At 45.6% G+C, this 17145-nt stretch overlaps 1 protein-coding gene across 3 annotated transcripts in view; it reads left to right on the top strand.

Annotated features, from left to right (window-relative positions):
- Window positions 1-17145, top strand: part of LOC124605189 (activated Cdc42 kinase Ack) — a 509613-nt gene that overhangs the window by 211823 nt on the left and 280645 nt on the right. The gene's annotated exons all lie outside the window — the stretch shown is intronic.

Here is a 17145-nt window from a genome sequence, read left to right as displayed (position 1 = left end):
AACAAATACAAGAAAAAATTGGCAAAAACAAACCCATAATAGAATTAAGAATGAGGTTTTACTTTGGAACTGCTAGGACATGCGGTTTTCATCCACTTTCTATAAAGAAAAACATGGAGGTTTCAGGCAGATACCACTGGGTACCCAGGTACATCCTTTCACACACATATCTAAATACATCATTCATTCATCAGGTTATTTAGAACTCGTCAAGAAAGAAAACTTTCAGGAGTGTTGAATGGATCAGCCCACATGCTTCAAATTTTATTTGAGCCTCTTGTGCAATCGAAGAATTCTTCGTAGTATGAATAAAAGCTAATAGGCCAGAATTTGTCTATTAAAAGTAGTGTAAGAAAGGCCACATGATGAAAATTCAGTGAGTAATGTGCAACATGTTACAACTAACAAACGAGTTGTGAAACACTCGACTACTTGGCTGATTGTGTGTATGATCTTAGTAGTATAATGTTCCTCCACAGCGAATTGTCGTATTTGTAATTATCAATATGAAAAGGTGCTGTTAAAGAAGTAGGACTTCAAAGCCTTCTTCTGAGAATTGAACTAACTAGATATGAGTTGATTTGTTGCTATATTTGTGTACACAAAACACATTGCTTGACAGTATAAGCCACTGAGTTACAAGAAACTGCAAACAAACACCATTATTGCTGACTTCACAGCGGATATAAAACACCATGTTAGAATTCAGTTTTAAGACAGAAAATCTGTATGAATGTGAGTGATTGTGATGGTTTTAACAGTAGTATGGAAAAGATGCTATCCATTCTACAGTGGGAAATACTACCAGGCAGCATGACACACACACACACACACACACACACACACACACACCTACATTACAGTATTCACCCACCAACTGTGTTCAAAGAGTGTGTCAGTAGTGGTCTAGGTTTTACTGGACCAAGTGGGGCAGTGCAGTGGTTAGCACACTGGACTTGCATTTGGCCCTTTGCAAGAATGTGTGTGGCGCGCATGGGGCCCTGAGCTATTGCAGCCTCCTTTCCTTTCCTTTGAAAGCTGCATTACCATCCCTCTCCCTCTTCCTCCCTCTCCTTGCTCCTTTGTCCCTGGCCCCTCTTTTCCCTCTTAGTGGACTTCTTTATGTCGACCTGGCTATCCTCCTGGCTTTGTTTTGGTCTGTGCTATTGTTTACTTTGCTGTTTCTACCTCCTTTTCGGTGTTTTTGGTCCCCTTGGGGTCTGACCTCCATTTCCAAAAATTTTCCGTTCAGTGTGAGCCATTTGGGGATGAGCTTCCGTGGTGCAGGTTCCTCTCCCCCTCCCCTCCCCTCCCCTCCCCTTTCCCTTTGCACCCTGCTGCCCCTCCTGCTAGGTCACCAGCAAGGTAGCCAGTCCGTGTGGTGGGACTGTTAAGTACCCACTTGGCTGAGCTCCCTGAAACCACAGGGATCACACTGCTAGTACCTGACCTGTTAACTCCTCGTGTATGCACAGGAGTTGGTGCTCATCATTTTGTGGCACCAGAACTCCCGGCAATGACCACCGTGCCAGATGGCCCTTGCTGTGGCTGGGTGGCGCCCATGGGGCGGGCCCCTGATCAGAGTGGGTGGTACTAGGGTGGATGCCTTGAGCATGAAGCGACAAAAGCTTCACCATCCTGGCCATTCTGTGGCCATCTCAAAGAGTGGTAGCAGACGTGACGCTCCTCCTTCTGATCCTTTGGCCTTCCCCTCCCTGGCCACCCCCTGGGAGGAGGGGCAAGCTTGCCAGCTTGGGTTGAAACCTTTTCCTTGGTACCTGGTTTGTACCAGGACAGATGGAGGTAGCTTGCCACGACCAAGCCTTTGTTTTTCATGGAGACGATTGAAGATAAGTATGGCAAAGTTGAATTGATAAGTAAAATGCGGTCCGGTGCTTTGCTCATCGAGACATCTTCTGCCGCCAAATCTGACGCCCTGTGTGCTTGTGACCATCTCGGTGACGTCCCATTCTCCGTCTCGCCCAACCAATCTTTGAACTCAGTACAGGGCATTATTTTCTACCGAGATCTTCTTCTCCAAACTGAGCTCCGTGCTAACCTCAATTGCACTGCTACAGGCGCCTTTATCCTGGCCTTTGAGGGGGATGTCCTCCCAGAGAAGGTCAAGGTAATGGTGTATCGGTGTGATGTAAAATCTTATATTCCACCACTGATGAGATGTTTTAAATACTTAAGGTTTGGACACACGTCTTGCTGCTGCACCACTGATCCCCTCTGTGGCGACCGTGGATGCCCCCTCCGTGAGGGGAGTGCCTGTGCTCCCCCGCCAATGTGTGTAAATTGTAATGGACAGAATTCTCCACACTCGCCTACATGCCCGGTGTTTGTGTAATAAAGAAGGATTCAAGAGTACAAAACCTTAGATCTGCTCACCTACACTGAGGCTCGTCAAAAATATGACCGGCTCCATCCCGTGTCTATGACCTCTACTTTTGCTTCTATTACACTCATTCTCCCTTCTGCACCCTCCTCTTCCCAGCCCCACCCCATTCGTCCCATGCCTTCAGCCTCCTCCTCCTCCTCCTCCTCCTCCTCCTCCCCCCTCTCCCACTCCCCCTTCGGGTGCTGCTCCCCCTCCCCCACCAGAGAAGTGCTCCCCTCCTTCAGCAGCCGCTGGTACTGGATCTCCCTCACAGGACTCCTCTTCCCAGCACCCCTCTGAAAGGCGATCCGCTGCTCCACATTGGCAGTGTGATCCGCGGCTGGTGGGTGCCGAGATTGCCCGGTGTAATTCCGTGCCTGCCCTCACTGCAGTCTGCCCTTCTCTTCCTTCCCAAGAGAAGAAGCAGGAACCGAGGGCGAGGCCCCTCTGGTACCACCTGAGGTGCGGCCTTCTCCTCCTACAGTCAATGAACCGACAGAGTCTGACCCCACCTTTACTGATATTACCCCATCCTTGTCGGTGACAGATAGCGACTCGGTGGCACGATCGACTCCGGTCCAATCACTTCCACTTTGGACTCCGCCTTGAGAATCCTCCAGTGGAATTGTGATGGTTATTTGCGTCACCTTCCAGAGTTGCAGCCTCTTCTTTCCTTCTACTCTGCCACTTGTATTGCGTTCCAGGAGACCCATTTTGTCAATTCTTACTGACCGACCCTCCGTGGGTTCCACACTTTGTCGGAACTGAATTGGCCCCTTGCGGGCTTCTGGTGGTGTTTGCACCTTGGTCCGCAAGGACATTGTTAGAAAATGGGTTCCCCTCCATACCACTCTGGAAGCCATTGCTGTCGGGATCCATCTTGCCACTCCAATCACAATCTGTAATCTTTACCTCCCACTTGACTGGCTGCCCACATCCCATGCCTTCACCACTCTTCAACAACTCCCTTCTCCCTTCCTGTTATGCCCACAACCCTCTTTGGGGTAGTCATATGACTGCTGCCCTGGGCAGGACAGTAGAAGCTGTACTGGCAGGGCTTGACCTCTGTTTTCTAAACACAGGCGTTCCCACACACTTAAGTGTGGTGCAAAGCTCTTTCTCAACCATTGACCTCTCCATCTGCAGTCCCGGCCTTCTTCCCTCCACTGAGTGGGGCGTCCATGATGACTTACGTGACAGCGACCATTACTCAGTTGTTTTGACCTTCCTTCAGTGTCTCTCACTCCGTCACCCTCCCAGGTGGCCCCTATCTAAAGCCCGGTCCACACGCGACGATCTGTCTGCGCAGACATCGGCGCAGATGTCTCTACCTGCAAAAGACCGCTGCAAATGTGTGTTCACATGACACAAACCCCAATCTATTACTCGCCCGCCATCTGTCGGTGTAGAAAAGAAATATCAGTGGCAAGCGACTACGCTCCCTGTAAACTTCAAAAATGTAATTCAGTTATTTTGAAATATAGAAATGGAGGAAGTTCTGTTGTGGTCTGTGTTCGCAACTTGTGTTGCAAAAAACATTCAGACCAACTGCAGGAAACAGAGAAAGCGGTCAAAATGGTGTAGACAGTGGCTGCTAAAGCGAAAGCAGTTTTCTCACGTAAATTTGCTGCAAGAGTTCCAGGGCGAACCTGTTTTGTTTTACATTACCTCGTGTTCCATTTCCTCGCACATTGACACTCCAATTTCATCTTCAGTTGTACTCCTGCTTTGTCTTGGCGTTTCTTGATCTCTAAGAAAGCCAAGAAGATCAAAATACCATAACGTTGGCTCGTATACTTGATCTACACCTACACCAGATCTTCCAGATTTCTGAACTTTGGATAACTCTTTTCGGTAAACAGTTTGCTGACAGACTTAATTTACTTGACTTGCATTCATGAACTCATCCTTCAGGACAGCATAAATAGCTTCACATGTGTTGGGTATTATTTCACTCAACACTTGTTTCGATATTGCAGCTGAAAATTCCAAATCCTTGTAGCTCCTTCCTGTTGCTAGGAATCTTAATGTTACCGCCAGCCGTTCGTGAGGAGAAATTGCCCTTCTCATACAAGTATTTTTTTCTCTTAATATGAGGGGTTACAAGCTTTAAGAGATAATTATAAGTTTCGACATCCATCCGCAAATAATTTCTCCAGTTCGCAACGAATTTTTTTTTATTACTGTTTCTCTGTTTGCCGAGGCGTCAACTGCCTGCAATTTTTCAATTAGAGTATTATATGCTGCTGTCTTTTTGTCTCGGTCACTATATTCTTTACTTTTAATCTTCCACAAACATGGGTGGTTTCTATATATTTCAATGAATTCACTTACAAACTCTCGAGAACACTGATGAGTATCAGCCATTTTAATGCCCTGTGCACACAAATACAAACACTTGACTGAGCAAACAGCTGTTTCGCACCAGATTTGCGGCGATCTTCTGTCCACACGCTCCAACTTGTCTGCGCAGATGTGGTTTGAACCCACAGATTTGAGAGGTTTCGCTCAAACCTCCAACTCCAACTTCCAGGTTTGCACACACCTCAGGTTGGTGCAAATCTTCTGTCCACACGCAACGATCTGTCTGCGCAGATGTGATGTGCACAGACACTTGCGCAGACAGATCGTTGCGTGTGGACGGGCCTTAAGGCTGATAGGGATGTCTTCTCCTCTGCTCCCATCCCCCCTTTATTGCCACACAACAGTGTTGATGAATCTACTCAGACATTGACTGGCTCCATCCTTTCAGCAGCTGTTTCAGCAATCCCTTCTACTTCAGGTCCCCCCCCCCCCCCCCCTCCTCCCCCCCTTGGTGGACTCCAGAAATTGCTGCGGCCGTAAAAGACTGCCGCCGTGCTCTTCAACACTTCAAAGTGGCACCCTTCTACTGCTCTTCTTCTGGTCTTTAAACGACTGTATGCCCGGGCCTGCTACCTAATTAAATTTCAGAAACGAATTTGCTGGGAACGATGTGTAACTTCCATAGGACCCCACACCCCTTCTTCACAAGTCTGGGCGAAACTCCGGTGAATTTTTGGCCATTGTTCTCCCACCGGGGTTGCGGGAATTTCTGTACATGGTGTTGTCATTACCAATCCAGACTTTGTGGCAGAAAATTTCGCTCAACACTTGCTCAAGCTTCGGCATCGGCTCAGTATCCGCCCACATTCCTTCTCCTGAAAGAGCATTGAGAATGACTGCCTTTGTCTTTTGCCCCATTTAGTGAGTGGGAATTTGCCAGCACCCTCGCCCTTTGTCCTGACACGGCTCCTGGACTGGATCGGATACATAACCAAATGCTCCAACACTTATCGGTGGCTGGCCACTGTCGTATATTGACCCTCTTTAACCGTCTGTGGGGTGAGGGAGTATCTCCTACCCAGTGGCAGGAAAGCATTGTTGTTCCAGTGTTGAAGCCAGGAAAGCCGCCTCTTCAGTTGGATAGCTACCATCCAATTAGCCTTACTAACACCCTCTGCAAGCTCCTTGAATGCATGGTGAGTCGGTGGCTGTTTTGGATCCTGGAATTCTGCGACCATTTGTCATCGTCTCAAAGTGGTTTTCACTGTGGCCGCTCTACGGTGGATAACTTGGTGCACCTAGAGTCTGCTATCCGGTCAGCTTTTGCCCATCGGCAACACCTCCTTGCAGTCTTCTTTGATCTGCATAAATCCTATGACACCACATCCTCACCACATGAATGGGGCCTTCGTGGCGCTCTGCCCATTTTTATCCGTAATTTTCTTTCTTATTGCTCTTTTCGGGTCCAGGTTGGCTCCTCCTACAGCTCTCCCCATCGGCAAGAAAATGGGGTTCCACAGGGTTCCGTGCTGAGCCTCTCACTCTTTCTCATAGCCCTTAATGGTCTAGTGACAGCTGTTGGGCCGACAGTGTCCTCCTCTTTGTATGCTAACGATTTTTGTACCTACCTCGCCTCCTCCGTAATGGGTGCTGCAGAATGCCATCTACAGGGGGCAATTTGTCGGGCCCACTCATGGGGTCTCTCTCATGGCTCTCAGTTCTCGGCAGCCAAGACTTGTGTCATGCGTTTCTACCGTCACCGTACAGTCCATCCCCATCCGGAACTGTTCCTCTATGGCCAGCCCCTCGAGGTGGTGGACACCCATCACTTTTTGGGTCTGGTCTTCGATGCCCGGTTGACATGGCTCCCTCACCTTTGCCAGCTGAAGAGGCCGTGCTGGTCCCATCTCAATGTTCTTAGGTGTCTCTGTAATACCATCTGGGGTGCAGACCACTCTGTTCTCCTGCGACTGTGTCGAGTGTTGGTCCAGTCTTGTTTAGACTAAGGAAGTCCTGTCTATAGTTCTGTGTCACCTTCGACACTGTGCAGATACTAGACCCCATCCACCACTGTGGGGTCCAACTTACGAATGGTGCTGTCCGGACTAGCCCCGTACTTAGCCTTCTCGCAGAGACGGGTATTCCACCCCTGCGAGTTTTGCACCAGCAACAGCTGATATCTTATGTGTTCTGCATTTGCTGCACCCCAAAGCACCCTAATTATGGTCTCCTTTATCCAGACACAGAGATCGCCCTGCCACAGCAGCGGCCACGATGTGGGCTTACCATGGCTGTCCGCATTCAGCCACTCTCTTGTGAGCTCCAGCGATTGCCTTTACCACCTCTCTTCTCCGCTCACGCACGTACCCCTCCATGGTGCGTCTCTTGGCCGTAACTCTGTCTTGATCTCTCAATTGGTTCAAAGGTTTCTGTCCCTCTGATTGCTCTTCACCACCAGTTCTCCTGTCTCTACAGTTCCTGTCAGGGTTCAGAAGTGATCTATACTGATGGCTCCATAGTTGCTGGGCACACTGGTTTTGCTTACATCTATGCACGACACACGGAACTTCGCTCCTTGCCAGATGGATGTAATGTTTATACTGCAGAATTGGTAGCCATCTTGCGCACACTGGACCATATCTGCTGCTGCTGCTCAGGACTATCCTTCACTATCTGTAGTGACTCATTGAGCAATTTGCACGCTATCGGCCAGTGCTTCCCTCGCCACCCTTTAGTCATCGCTATCCAGGACTCCCTTTCTCTCCTCGCTCAATGAGGATGCTCGGTGGTTTTCGTTTGGACCTCATGCCATGTTGGGATTCCTGGGAATGAACTTGCCAATCGACTGGCTAAATTAGCTAGTACCAGGCCATCTCTCGCTATTGGCATTCCAGAAATAGACCTTCGCTCGGCATTACGTCGTCAGGGTTTGGGCCTTTGGGATGCCGAATGGAGCACTCTTTCTTCGCCGAACAAGCTCAGGGCAATTAAGGATTCTACAACTCCATGGCGGTCCTCTGTCGTTCTCTGCCGGCTCCGCATCGGCCATACTTTTTTGTCTCACGGTTATCTCCTCCGTCGTGAGGAGCCCCCTCTCTGTCGTTGTCGATCGATGTTGTCTGTGGCTCACATCTTATTGGACTGCCCCAACTTAGCCGCCCTATGATGGAATCGCTACCCCTGGTGTTGGCTGACGATGCCTCAGCGGCGGATCTCGTTTTACATTTTATTCGTGATGGGGTTTTTATTGCTTTATTTAAGGGAGGGGCCTACCACCTTATCGATGAGTGGAGGGGATGGCAGGCTTTCATGCTCCCCCCTTCACCCCGACTGGATTGGCTTCAACTGGGGTTGGTGGTTCACCCTGGCCCTCTGCCTACCCACTCCTTTTCTCATGAGGTCTGCTATGTCCTGAGCATCTCCCTTGTCTCCTGTGCTTCTTCCTTCATGCCCCTGTCATTAGTCACTTTCTTTCCCTCACCTCGTCTTCTGTCCTTTTCCTTCCTTCCCTGTCAATAGTTTATCATTTTATGAATGTTGTAGTTTCCTCTTTTAATGTGGGATTTTATCAGTTTTAGTTAATCTCAGGTCGGTGGGACTGATGACTGTGTAGTTTGGTCCCTTCTCCAACCAACCAACCAACCAACCAACCAACTTGCATTCAGGAGGAGAACAACTCAAATCCCCATCCGGCCAACCAGATGTAAGTTTTCCATTATTTGTCTAAATCATTCCAGGCAAATGCCACGATGGTCCCTTTGACAAGGCTCAGGTGATTTTTTTTTTTCCCCATTCTTAACGCAATCTGAGCTTGTATTCTGTCTCTAATGATCACGATGTCAGTGGGACATCAAACACAAACTTAGTTCCTCCCTTAACTCTACAGGTGTGCTATATGCTACAGAAAGTTCCATATTTTAAGCAGTCCTTATACACTCTGTGTTTCGTGAAAGACTGCACATTCCATTACTTCTATTGGTTTTGTTGGTAACGTGTGCAGTTTCTATGTTTACTTAAAAATAATGTTGGGGACAGGAGATAGCTAGTGTGCTGAAATTCGTTTTTAATTTGAGGCAATGGGTTAGGAAATTTGTGATGGGTGTGATTATGCCAAGGATCTTGCTTGTTGTATGTGTGAAATGAGTTGAAGGCTGATGTGGTAGAGGTGTTGAGAACAGTTGGTGGACAACTAATACATTTATCATGTTAGTGAGTTGGTGTGTCCTGTTTATAGTTATGGAAAACAGTAATGTTAGTGCAGTGTGTTAGACTGCAAATCCAGAGATAAAAATCTCGATCCCTGGACTGTCCTAGGATTTCTCATCACTTATGACTTCCTCTACCTCTCACAGTGATTTGTTGATATGGAAAATGCTAAGTTGCACTGTGGTTCCAAATTCATATTAAACACTAATCACCCAGATTATTGGCTGGGTATGCCAGTTTTAAAGCAAAGGAATTCCACCTCTTATAGGACTGAGCCCATGAAAGCATTGTAGTGTTCAAAATGACCCAGGAATTGAGGATAGATTTGCTTAACTGCAGCTTGCCTGGTCTGAAAATTGGAATTGGATTCTTTATTCACAAATGTCTGGCCTGATCACTTATAGCAATATAATTCAGTGTTCACAATGACTGGTTTTGGCTTACTGCCATCTTCAGATCTATTATAGAATTAGAAAAATCACTAATAAGTCTTTTCATTCTCATCCTTATGGTAAGTCTCCCTTGACTTGCAGTTCTGGGTGACTTCCCCAAAATCTACCGCTTTTCCTAGCTCCCTCCAGTCCTTTTCCTTCACCTTCTTCCTTCCCCTTCAGCCCTTCTGCCTGAAGAAGGAGCCATTGGCTCAGAAAGCTTGCCAATCACAACAGACTTTTATGTGTGTGTTCTGCCGCCACTTGGCAAGTAGAGTTTTTATTGATCCAATTAAATAATTTCAGAAAAATTAGTTCCTTAGATTGAAGGCCAAATATGCAGCAAATCTAAGAATCCATAAAAGAAGGATAAAATGTAAGAATGTGTAGAAAAGGACAGCATACTGTTAAAATATTCTGACAAAAGTATCAGTGTCCTCTAATCTGTACACACAGGTACATAACAAGTGGTAGTGATGGCTCATGTGCATCCTGTATTTCCACATACATGAACTGCAAGCAGTGGAGGATGGAATGCTGAGATATATAATTAATTGGCATCGTAAATTCACTAACTTGGACTAGAATATTGATCATTGTTAATTAAAATGATCTTACATTGTTGAACTGTGTGTCTAACAATAAAACATAAAATAAAATACAATACATAGGAGTAAAATCCATATTTCAAATGCAATTAAATGAATAAAAAATGGGGAACAATCTACTAATAGAAAACATTCAAGCGTGACAAATTTAAAAAAAAAAAAAGACATGGCTTTGTGTGAACATTGAGTAACTGAAGTTATGTAACTATGAATCTTAATGGTCGACAGCGTGTTCAGAAGTCTATCCAACTGGCGCTGCCTTGTGTCCTCTCTGAAATTTTCTGTTTTTTCTGTAGTGATGTGAGCAGGAGGGGGCCATTGGCCAGAGCGTGTAGCTCTGTGTAGAGCCACTATGGCTGTTGGCCCTGTTCATACTGGTGTAGTAACTTCCTCAAGTTAAACTGACTCTGTTCATTAAGCAATAACTCTGATTGGCATTTTCTGTGTATGAAGATCTCTATTTCATGCTGCAGGTCTAATAATTGTCCTTTCAGTGCTGTTTGATACACTTCAGAGTTATCCAACATATTTCCTGATACATGTTTTTCCTCATCCAAATACGTACTGAATGCCATCTTATTTTGGCTATCCATGTATTCTCTGAAGCAAGTCATAAAATTCCTCCCAGTTTGACTAATAGAAATCCTTTCACAGTCCTGGCAGTTAATCCTGAAGGCCCCAGGTTCCAAATTTAAAGCTCTTGGAGCCTAAATCCAATTGTACCTTTTGTCTGAAATGCAATTTTAACTTCATTCTTCTGAAAGAGCAGTTTTATTGTAAAGTGCACCATAGTATGACATAACAAAAAATCTCTTCTTGTGTGGACATACTCTTCCTCATAATGTACTTTTGACATAAATTTGTTACGTAAGTTTGTCCCATCGTAGTCACTATACCCATTTGCCCTGGCTACTTGTTTCATAATGTTCAGTTCATCTCCTTTGTCATTTCAGTCAACTGGCAGCATTAAATCCTGTTAATCATGGTTGTAAAATATGCACATCTCTACTTTTGACAGTGACAGGATTTTGTATTTATGTTGGCTTCAAAAATATGCTAATTTTTTATCTTCCATCCTTTTTACTTAGAATGCCAGACTAGGAAAGTTGCTACTCACCATATAGCAGAGATACTGAGTCGCGATAGGCACAACAAAAAGATCATCATCATTTAAGACTGATTATGCCTTTCAGTGTTCAGTCTGGAGCATAGTCCCCCTTATAAAATTCCTCCATAATCCCCTATTCAGGGATCATTGGTGCCTCTTCTGATGTTAAGCCTATTACTTCAAAATCATTCTTAACCAAATCCAGGTACCTTCTCCTTGGTCTGCCCCGACTCCTCCTACCCTCTACTGCTGAACCAATGAGTCTCTTGGGTAACCTTGCTTCTCCCATGCGTGTAACATGATCCCACCATCTAAGCCTGCTCGCCCTGACTGCTACATCTATAGAGTTCATCCCCAGTTTTTCTTTGATTTCCTCATTGTGGACACCCTCCTGCCATTGTTCCCATCTACTAGTACCTGCAATCATCCTAGCTACTTTCATACCCGTAACCTCAACCTTATGGATAAGGTAACCTGAATCCACCCAGCTTTCGCTCCCATACAACAAAGTTGGTCGAAAGATTGAACGGTGCACAGATAACTTAGTCTTGGTACTGACTTCCTTCTTGCAGAAGAGAGTAGATTGTAGCTGAGCGCTCACTGCATTAGCTTTGCTACACCTCGCTTCCAGTTCTTTCACTATGTTGCCATCCTGTGAGAATATGCATCCTAAGTACTTGAAACTGTCCACCTGTTCTAACTTTGTTTCTCCTATTTGACACTCAATCCGTTTATATCTCTTTCCCACTGACATTACTTTTGTTTTGGAGATGCTAATCTTCATACCATAGTCCTTACATTTCTGATCTAGCTCTGAAATATTACTTTGCAAACTTTCAATAGAATCTGCCATCACAACTGTCATCCGCATATGCAAGACTGCTTATTTTGTGTTCACCTATCTTAATCTCACCCAGCCAGTCTATTGTTTTCAACATATGATCCATAAATAATATGAACAACAGTGGAGACAGGTTGCAGCATTGTCTTAACCCTGAAACTACTCTGAACCATGGACTCAATTTACCGTCAACTCTAACTGCTGCCTGACTATCTATGTAAAGACCTTTAATTGCTTGAAAAAGTTTGCCTTCTATTCCATAATCACGTAGAACAGATAATAACTTCCTCCTAGGAACCCGGTCATATGCCTTTTCTAGATCTATAAAACATAGATACAATTCCCTATTCCACTCATAACACTTCTCCATTATTTGCCGTAAGCTAAAGATCTGGTCCTGACAACCTCTAAGAGGCCTAAACCCACACTGATTTTCATCCAATTTGTCCTCAACTAATACTCGCCCTTTCCTTTCAACAATACCTGAGAAGATTTTACCCACAATGCTGATCAAAGAGATACCTCTGTAGTTGTTACAATCTTTTCTGTTTCCATGTTTAAAGATTGGCGTGGTTACTGCTTTCGTCCAGTCTGATGGAACCTGTCCCGACTCCCAGGCCATTTCAATTATCCTGTGTAGCCATTTAAGACCTGACATTCCACTGTATTTGATGAGTTCCGACTTAATTTCATCCACCCCAGCTGCTTTATTGCACTGCAATCTATTGGCCATTTTCTCCACTTCCTCCAATGTGATCCTATTTCCATCATCATTCCTGTCCCATTCTACTTCGAAATCTGAAACATTACTGATCGTATTTTCACCTACATTGAGCAACTCTTCAAAATATTCCCTCCATCTGCCCAAGGCATCCACAGAATTCACCAGCAGTTTTCCTGACCTGTCCAAAATACTTGTCATTTCCTTTTTACCTCCCTTTCGAAGACTGCTAATAGCACTCCGGAATGGTTTTCCAGCAGCTTGACCCGAGGTCTCCAACCTGTTTCCAAAGTATTCCCAAGATTTCTTCTTGGATGCTGTAATTATCTGTTTGGCTTTGTTTCTTTCTTAAACATAACTGTCTCTGTCTACCTGAGTTCTAGTATGTAGCCATTTTTGATATGCCTTCTTTTTCCTTTTACAGGCTCCCTTGACTGTGTCATTCCACCAAGCTGTTTGCTTCATCCTAACTTTACACATTCTTTGGCCACTTCTAGTACTGTGTCCCTGTACCTTGTCCATTCCTTTTCCAGTGACTGCAATTGACTACATTCAACTAACTGGTACCTTTCTGAGATCACTGTTATGTACTTGTGTCTGATTTCCTTATCCTGAAGTTTCTCCACTTTTATCCTCCTACACATGGACCTGACTTCCTGCGCTTTCGACCTCACAATACCAATTTCACTGCAGATTAAATAGTGATCAGTGTCATCAAAGAATCCCCTGAATACACGTGTGTCCCTCACAGCCTTCCTGAATTCCTGATCTGTTATTATGTAGTCAATGATAGATCTGGTTCCCCTGCCTTCGCAAGTATACCGATGAATGTTCTTATGTTTAAAAAAGGAGTTTGTGGTTACTAAGCCCATACCGGCACAGAAATCCAAGAGCTGTTTCCCGTTCCTATTGGCCTCCATATCCTCTCCAAATTTACCTATAACCTTTTCATAGCCTTCTGTTCGATTTCCAATCCTGGCGCTAAAGTCACCCATGAGCAGAACACTGTCCTTGTCCTTTACTCTAACAACTACACCACTGAGTGCCTCATAAAAACTATCCATCTTATCTTGATCTGTCCCTTCACAATGCGAATATACTGACACAATCCTAATTTTCTTGCTAGACACTTTCAAATCTATCCACATCAGCCGTTCGTTTACATACCTTATTGCAACTACGCTGGGTTCCATTTCTTTCCTGATGAAAAGCCCTACACCCCATTGTGCTATTCCTGCTTTGACTCCTGACAGGTACACCTTGTATTCTCCCACTTCCTCTTCTTTCTCACCCCTTACCCGAATGTCACTAACAGCTAAAACGTCCAGTCCCATCTTACTTGCAGCCTCTGTCAGCTCTACCTTCTTCCCAGAGTAGCCCCCATTGATATTAATAGCTCCCCACCTCATTACCATTTGTTTGCCAAGTCGTATCTTAGGAGTCCCTGGTTTGTCAGTTAGAGGTGGGACTCCGTCACCTCCAAAGGTCCGAGGCATTTTGCTCTGATTGTTGCCAGCATCATATTTAATGTACCAGGGAAGCAGGTTGCTAGCCTTACTTGCTCCAGATCCCATTGAGTTTTACCCCTAACGGTTGAGGGACTAACCGGTGGATTTGGTAGTCTTTGCCATCTGAGCACAGATTCATACAATTATGGCTTTCGGCCATTAAGGCCTTTGTCAGCAGTGTACACACACACACACACACACACACACACACACACACACACACACCTTGCACACTGCACATATATCTGCAGTCTCAGAGAGCTGAAACTAGACTGCGAGCAGCAGCACCAGTGCATGATGGGAGTGTCGACTGGATGGGGGTAAGGATGAGGCTGGGGCGGGGAGGGGGAAGGGTTAGTATGGTGGGAGTGGCAGTCATTTAAGTGTTGGAGTTTAGACAGAGGGCAAGAGAGAATGTGGGGAGGGGGGTAAGTAGTGGAAAGGAGAGAAATAAACAGAAAGAAGTAAAAAGAAATTAAAAGACTGGGTGTGGCGGTGAAATGACGGCTGTGTAGTGCTGGAATGGGAACAGGGAGGGAGCTGGATGGGTGAGGACAGTGACTAACGAAGTTTGAGGCCAGGAGGGTTACAGGAATGTAGGATGTATTGCAGGGAAAGTTCTCACCTGCGCAATTCAGAAAAGCTGGTGTTGGTGGGAAGGGTCCATATGGCACAGGCTGTGAAGAAGTCATTGAGATTAGGGATATCAGGTTTGGCAGCGTGTTCAGCAACAGGGTGGTCCACTTGTTTTTTGGCAACAGTTTGTCGGTGGCCATTCATGCGGACAGACAGCCTGTTGGTTGTCATGCCTACATAGAATGCAGCACAGTGGTTACAGCTTAGCTTGTAAATCACATGACTGGTTTCACAGGTAGCCCTGCCTTTGATGGGATAGTTGACGTTACTGACCGGACTGGAGTAGGTAGTGGTAGGAGGATGTACGGGACAGGTCTTGCATCTAGGTCTATTACAAGGGTATCAGCCATGAGGTAAGGGATTGGGAGCAGGTGTTGTGTAAGGATGGGCGAGTACCAGGTGATCTAAAAGTCAGTATAAATTTGAAAACTGAATAAATCATGAAATAATGTAGATAGAGAGGTACAAATTGACAACACACATGCTTGAAGTGACATGTCGTTTTATTAGAACCAAAAAAATACAAAAGTTCAAAAAATGTCTGTCAGATGGCGCTTCATCTGATCAGAATAGCAATAATTAGCATAACGAAGTAAGACAAAGCAAAGATGATGTTCTTTACAGGAAATGCTCAATATGCCCACCATCATTCCTCAACAATAGCTGTAGTCGAGGAATAATGTTGTGAACAGTACTGTAAAGCATGTCCGGAGTTATGGTGAGGCATTGGCGTCGGATGTTGTCTTTCAGGATCCCTAGAGATGTCAGTTGATCACGATACACTTGAGACTTCAAGTAACCCCAAAGCCAATAATTGCACGGACTGAGGTCTGGGGACTTGGGAGGCCAAGCATGACGAAAGTGGCGGCTGAGCACACGATCATCACCAAACGACACGCGCAAGAGATCTTTCACGCATCTTGCAATATGAGGTGGAGTGCCATCCTGCATAAACATCATACATTCCAGCAGGTGTTTATCAGCCACGCTGGGGATGACGCGATTCTGTAACATATCGGCGTACCTCTCACCTGTCACGGTAGCAGGTTTGCCGTCCAGCGCCATCTCTCGGACATTTTGTAAACTTCCCCCCCCCCCCCTCCCCCCTCCTAATAAAACGGCATGTCATTCCAAGGATGTGTGTCAATTTTTACTGCTCTATCTACATTATTCCATGGTTTATTAAGTTTTCAAATTTATACTGACTTTTTGATCACCCGGTATATTGTGTAGGTTTGGTGGACGGCGGAATATCACGGTAGGAGGGGTGGGGAGGATAGTGGGCAGGACGTTTTATATTTCAGGGCACGATGAGAGATAATTTGAACCCTGGTGGAGAATGTAATTCAGTTGCTCCAGTCCCGGATGGTACTAAGTTACAAGGGAATGCTCCTCTGTGGCCGGACTGTGGGACTTCGGGAGGTGGTGGGAGACTTGAAAGATAAGGCATGGAAGATTCGTTTTTGTTCAAGGATGGGAGGATAATTACAGTTAGTGAAGGCTTCAGTGAGTCCTTCGATACATTTTGATAGGGACTGCTCGTCAATGCAGATTCGACGACCACGGATGGCTAGGCTGTACGAAAAGGATTTCTTGGTATGGAATGGGTGGCAGCTGTCGAAGTGGAGATATTGCTGGTGGTTTGATATGGACGGAGGTACTGATGTAGCCATCTCTGAGGTGGATGTCAACATCTAGGAAGGTGGCTTGATATGGACGGAGGTACTGATGTAGCCATGTCTGAGGTGGAGGTCAACATCTAGGAAGGTGGCTTGTTGGGTTGAGTAGGACCAGGTAAAGCAAATGGGGGAGAAGTTGTTGAGGTTCTGGAGGAATGTGAATAAGGTGTCCTCACCTTCAGTCCAGATAGCAAAGATGTCATCAATGAATCTGAACCGGGTGAGGTGTTTAAGATTCTGGGTTTTTAGGAAGGTCTCCTCTAGATGGCGCATGAATAGGTTAGCATAGGATGGTGCCATGCGGGTGCCCATAGCCGGACCGCAGATTTGTTTGTAGGTAATACTTTCAAAGGAGAACTAATTGTGGATGAGGATATAGCTTGTCATGGCGACTAGGAAGGAGGTTGTTGGTTTGGAATCCATAGGGTGTCTGGAAAGATAGTGTTCGATAGCAGTAAGACCATGGGCATTAGGAATGTTAGTGTACAGGGAGGTGGCATCAATAGTGATGAGCAGGACACCGTGTGGTAAAGGGACAGGAACTGTGGAGAGCCAGTTGAGGAAATGGTTGGTATCTTTTATATAGGAGGATAGGTTCCGGGTAATAAGTTGAAGGTGTTGGTCTACAAGAGCAGATATTCTCTCAGTGGGGGCACAGTAACTGGTCACAATGGAGCGTCCTGGGTGGTTGGGTTTATGGACTTTAGGAAGCATGTAGAA

Source organism: Schistocerca americana, chromosome 3 (assembly GCF_021461395.2).
Source record: "Schistocerca americana isolate TAMUIC-IGC-003095 chromosome 3, iqSchAmer2.1, whole genome shotgun sequence".
NCBI lineage: Eukaryota > Metazoa > Arthropoda > Insecta > Orthoptera > Acrididae > Schistocerca > Schistocerca americana.
Note: the sequence above shows the minus strand (reverse complement) of the source record. Positions and strands in the feature narration are given on the sequence as shown.